This window comes from Grammomys surdaster, unplaced genomic scaffold (genome assembly GCF_004785775.1).
Source record: "Grammomys surdaster isolate TR1022 unplaced genomic scaffold, NIH_TR_1.0 125973, whole genome shotgun sequence".
Taxonomy (NCBI): domain Eukaryota; kingdom Metazoa; phylum Chordata; class Mammalia; order Rodentia; family Muridae; genus Grammomys; species Grammomys surdaster.
Genome location: NW_021620790.1, coordinates 1258137 through 1264776, shown reverse-complemented (window position 1 = coordinate 1264776; position 6640 = coordinate 1258137).

Genomic DNA, 6640 nt, shown 5'->3' with positions numbered 1-6640 from the left:
AGATAGATAGATAGATAGGGGGAGGGGGAGGGGGAGAGGGAGAGGGGAGGGGAAGAGTGGGAGAGGGGAGGGGGAGAGGGGGAGGGGGAGGGAAAGAGAGGGAGAGGGGAAGGGGAAGGAGAGGGGGAGAGGGGGAGGGGGAGAGAGGGAGAAAGAGAGAGGGGGAGGGGGAGAGGGAGATGGAGAGAGGGGGATGGGGGAGGGGGAGGGGAAGGAGAGGGGGAGAGGGAGAGGGAGAGAGGGAGAGGGGAAGGGGGATGGAGAGGGAGAGAGGGAGAGGGAGAGAGGGAGAGGGAGAGGGGGAGAGGGGGAGGGGGAGGGGAGGGGAAGGGGAGGGAGAGGGAGAGGGAGAGGGAGAGGGGGAGGGTGGGACCACATGAATGCTGAGGTTGGGGATCACCATGAGCGCGTGTGGTGGGAACTAAACCTGGACCTTCTACTAGAGCAACTCACATTCTTAACCACTGAGCTATTTCATTGTCATGTACAACTGAACATCTTTATTTGCTAATGTGTATTATAACATGTCCATAATTTACTGCTCCTATGAATAAAATGTACATTATAAATATTGTTGCTTTTAATTTTTGCAAGAATTCATGAAAACTAAAACATAGCAAATATTTTCATCTATTTCTAGTATATGTGTAGCTTGAAATTATATGTAATTTCTATGTTTTTGTAAAAAGTGGTACTTTTTTATTAAACATATTATTTTGGATATTGTGTTTGCTTCTCTTTTATTTGTAGGATTAATATTCAGTATTATAATCACATTCATCCTTGAATGTTTTATATCACTGTAAATCCTACCTAAAATAAATTGAGGGTGAAGAAGAGACAGTTCAACATCTGTGATCTCTTTAAGAAGTTATTTAAAATTCTAGGACTCATGCGTGTAATTGGACATAAAACATGATTTTAATTAATTTTGCAAATATCCATACATTCATGTTTGATTTTTCCATTTCAAAATTAGAAATAATGTCATAGTAATCAGCAGTCTAAGTAGGATATGCCCTTCAATGATGACCTTCAGAAACTGACCTGTGCTGTACAGGGTCTCTACTTCAGATGTAACATTTTCTATAATGGTATAAGTAAATTAAAGAAGAACATGTCCTATACATATAAGCAGCTATTTAAGATGACTGTATATAAAACTGTCATTTCTACTTCCAACCATTTATCATGGTTGACTCCAATAGTGGTGATTCTCTGACCTGCATTATAATCATTCTGTACAGTATGGTACAAAGTTTAAAATGTATTAGCTTGAATTTTGTGTTAAATATGCTCAAATTCTCTGGCCTATTTCTTTATTATAGACAAGATGATTTTGGCAAGTCAAATTACTTGCCCTTGATCAAACATGTAATAAAAGAGAACTGGCTTGGCATTATCTCAGTTTTCTGTGAGTTTTAGTTTCATCTTACTTCTCATCTGTCAGTACACATCAGCATTGTCTTTTTTGTGGAGGATTAAGGAATACTAAAAGATAGATTAAACAATGTAGGACTCTCATTAACTTTTCAGTTCCTAATAGCGTTAAGATGCACCTGCTGCTAGTTCATCTTTGGTTACTGATCTGACTGATTACATTTTTTTCTCCCAAAAGAAAAAACAAGTGCACCTTTCAGCTTGAACTTCAAATTTTTAAAATTCTATCATATATTCTCTTTATTCTTTGGAAATTTTAACATCAAATAATACCCACAACTCAGCCCAACAGAACTCACGCCCACGCTCAAGCTACAGCCCAGCAGAGAGAAGTATATGCAATTGAAAATCTCAGCTCCACCTGTCATGGGAAAAGATAAGAAGGGGGTTGAGTCTTGTCCTGTGATATGAAAGAACCCAAAGGAAAGTGAGACAACAAACAGGTTATACTTAGACATGACTAGGACACTGAACAAGGACGATAAATGAACCCTCCAATGAAGGTAACATAAACTGTATTTAAATGAATCCTATGATGAAGGTAACATAAACTATTCTGATTCACACTCAAAGTTCTAGTATTTGGATGATACAGTCAAGAGAGTCAGGAGTTCAAGGACATCCTCAGCTGTACAGCTATAGTGAGTCTAAGACTAGCCTGAGATACATGAAATCATATCTTACCCACACCACACACAAAAAGCTCTCACACACACAAACACACACACACACACACACATACACAAACATAAACAAAAACAAAACAAAAAGGCTGTTGAACAATATAAAACAGAGTAGTCTAAAAACCTTTTAACAAAAGAAAGTGTTTGATGGAGTGTGAAAGGATGAAGAAGAGTTACTCACATGTCGTTAAATATCATTTTTTATGAATGTTTAAAGTATGGTAAATAAAATACTATCTCTTGAAAAATCTCAACAAAACTGAGCTTTTTAAAAAAAAACTTAAGTCTTTCTAGTGATGGCAGTAAAGAAAATAAGAAGATATTAGAGATGAAGAAATAGGTAAGAAAATGGGCAACAAAGAGAAGAGTAAGGGCCAGCAAAAATAGCTTCTGAGAAGTAGCTATGTCAGAAAGATCCATCAGTAAAGGCTTGTATCATTCATCACAAGTCACTGTACATAATAATTAAGTTATTCTTTTACATCAAAGATATATTAAAATAAGTAGTTTGTTTTGTTTCATTTTTGTTTTTGTTTTGTTTTTCTGTTCTTTACCACTTCTTGGGTCACTTGTTCCAATAAGTTAGATGATATACCTGTTTAGTTTTATGAAATGTTTGGAACAAAAGAGTTAATCTACTGTTATGAGTTTTTTAAACTTACAACTAGAATGAGACAGTGACTGTGAATGTGTGCGTGCGTGTGTGTGTGTGTGCGTGTGTGTGTGTGTGTTTAACTGAAGTAAGAATTGAGAAAGTCAAATGCATCTGAATATTAACCTTAGTTAATTTTACTTTATTCAATGACAAGATCAAGGAGGCATACAAATATGATGGCTAGAAAAGGAAAAATCTGACCTGAAAAACACAATTTATATAAGAAATTTCCAGTAATCACAAGATTAACATGCTTACTCTCGGGCAGCATGAGGTGGCTGAGTCTTATAAGTCACAAAATTCAAAGGAATTTCTGTGTGGGAGGAGAGAATTTTTGACCATATACCTACCTGCTTCCAAGGGGCCTCTCTTTCTGGACAAGAAGGCAGAAAAACATAGAACGTGGGCCTGCTTGTTTAGTACTTTGTGTTGGAGGCCTGAAGATAAGTTTCCTTTTTTTCATATTTGTTTCATAGACTTTGCTCAATCTCATCATATCTTCCATTCAGTTTTATCATATGAGTAACAGTGATCTGACATCAGGGCAGGAAGACACAGGCCAGTTCACATGGCCTAACGGGGAAATTTCCAAGGGTCTTTTGTCAGCTTTTGTCACACATAGCCTATTGGTAGAGAGGTGAAATGAGACAACAAAAGAATAAGAAGCAAAGCTCACTTTTTTCAGTCCTGGCCTGCACCAAGGACATCCATATAATTGATGTTTTAGGATAGATTCCCTGTCTGACCAGGTTGTGTCTTCCGTTCTTCCCAGCATAATATCTCCCCAGGCACCATGCATGTGGCCTTGCCACAAAGTAAATTACATATAAACTGCAAGAAAATTTAAGTATTTTCTGCTTAGGCACTAGAGAGAAGACTCAGATAGGAAAACTGATTGGTACTTTAGTAAAAAGAGACAGAATTCAGTTCCTAGCAACCACACTGAATGACTCATAACTTTCCACATGTCAAGCTATAGGACATCCAGTCCCTCTCAAGGACTCCATGGGCTTTTGGGGACACATGTGTACATACAAACACACACACACACACACACACACACAGCATTCCCATCATTATAGATTATATATGTGTGTGTATGAGTATGTATGTGTGTGTCTGTGTATGTATATTTATGTGTGACTGTGTGTGTGAGTGTGTGTGTGTGTAATCATTCAATGTTAAAAAAAGAAATATTCTCTCAAATTTCTAGTCAGATTTTTTTTGGACTTTTTATAATGCTTATTAATATCACTGAATACTGCCCCAGTGTTTTCTATGTTTCTACATTTGACACTGTTCTTAAGAGAACCTACATCCTACACATTCAGACATGCTGTCACTAGTATTCAATGTCCCTTTTACAGCAGCAAAAACAAACACAAAAGAAAACCAAAGCCATTCATTTTGTAAAACACTAAAAAGTTAACATTTGTTAGTGAGTTTGTTAATTTACTGTCATCAAGATTGAGAAACAAAAGGTTCTGAACTGTAGTTAACTCTTCCTTACTATGCTTTCTATTTGAATTTCATTAAAAATTTGAAATTTTCCATTACGATCTGTTCTTATTCTTTTTCCTTCTCATTTTTTCTCTCTTCTCATTCAATCTTAGAACATCTTTTTCAGATAACTTTTCTGCTCTGACACTCCTTGTATGAAGTCTCATTTTGCAAATATTTTTCCTTGATTTCCCCTGTTCATTCATGGAAAACATTACATTCCAGAATCCTACTTCGTAAACCTGAAATACTAAGGTGCTTAAATGACTCTATTAAAAATTTCAGGAAAGGGCATTTTAACAGCTAGTCTCAAGCTATTCTCAAGCATCCATAACAGCTTCCAAGTAACTGCCAGTAGTTGCTCCATCCTCATACACTGAGAGGGAGAGCTTTAGTGAGACAGTCTCTGCAGACATATGTTTGATTGAGGACACATTTTAGTCACCTTAAGTCTACTGCTTCTCATAAACAACACATAAAAAAACAATTCATGGATATGAAAGGTTAACAACCTTTTCTTTACATTTTTATTACATGTATTTACTTTGGGTGGAAGTGCACATATCACAGCATGGATGTGGATGTTAGAGGTCAATGTACAGGAATCAGCTCTCCTCTTGTACCATTTGTGTCCCATGAATCCAACAGCAGGCTATGACATAAGTGGCATAACAGTAAGTCATCTTGCCACACTTAATCATCTTTCTTGATTGCGTATACAATGCAAATGATTCACATAAATGCTATTTGGACTCCTAATTCATTTGTAATGACCAAAGGAATAGGCCCTGAATTAGATGAGCCTTTAAAGAATGTCTAAAAACCTGAGCATCCCAGGTCTACCAGAAGAATCAAGTCAGTGTACTTTTTTCCTTAAGTGGGAATTTCATCTGACAAAGGTGAGAGACCTTGCCTGAGACCTGGAACTTGAGTTCTCATGAGATTTCAGTTCATTCTGATACCTTGTTCAGAGAACATTGTTGACTTTGAGTAGAGGGTACTGATATAAACTATGTTAACTCCTTACCCAAGACATTGTTAGGAAGAAATGTATATATGATTTGATGAATGTGCAAATAGAAATCATGTTTGTATTGTAAATGTGAAAGTATAAAAAAGTCCTTAACCACACACTTTGTGAGTTATTTTAAAGACTATGATGTGAGGTAATGAGATGTGGAGGGAACATTTTTCCTTGCATCTCTTCCTGTTTCCATTATTCATTTTATCCTCACCTCAAGTACTTGTATTAATCCCTTAACATCAATCCTTTCCATATGATATTTTCTATAGTTACCTCTCTCTGTTCAAGTTTATATCAAATGACTTTGAAAAAAATGTTTTTCTAAAATAAAAAGAATGTACATGTTAACTGCAGGAAGTCAAGTTGTGGATGATCATGAAAAAGAGGAAGTGATATCCCCTAAATAGATCTAAGAAATGAGACATTTCCATTCAATGGCTCTGCGTGACTCGCAAGGATGAAGCTCCTCACTGTTTCAGATATAAACATTTCAAAATAAATAACACAATAATTGGTAGTTATAGGGAAACAAATTCTTATGTTTCATTGGTAAACTATTTAGTTGTGATAAAAAATACGTAATATATGGGTTATCTATTTATTTTAATTATTACATATTTTATAGGAAATAGTTTTTTTTTCCTTACAGTATTTCTTGAATATAGTTTAGCTTCCCTCTACTTTTTCTAGTCCCTTATCCTCCCATCTGTATCTATTCCTATTTTGCCTCTAGGTAGAAAGTAACCAAGTGCTTAAGGGATAATAGTAAAACAAAACCAAAACAAAACAAAACAAACATATTGTAATAGAATAATACATCAGAGGGAAGAGAATTCAAGAAATGGCAAAAGAAGCAGATATAAAAGAAATACACTCATCCACACATTCAGGAATCTAATACAAAAACATGAAGTTGTAATATATATGCAGTAGATCTATAGGCTAAAAAATATAATGTAAATCAATAAAAACAAGAGGAACAGAGAATGAATGAGAGAGAGAGAGAGAGAGAGAGAGACAGAGACAGAGACAGAGACAGAGACAGAGACAGAGAGAGGAGGTAGAAGAAAAGGCCCTTACACCTCCACAACATTATGTGACAAGGAACCTCCAAAGATGTCAATTTTGTTAGTCATTTATTGCTGGGTATGGGGCCTAACCTTCAGGTTAGTTTGTTTACACATTGTGATTCCTATCGAAGAAAAAACCTAAATTCTCATTTATAAATAGTTGTGAGGGGCGCGCGTGTAGTCGTCTCGCCGGCGCGAACATACACACACACACACACACACAGAATCCTTCCGTAGAAACACGTTTATTCCCATAAACCAAAATGGT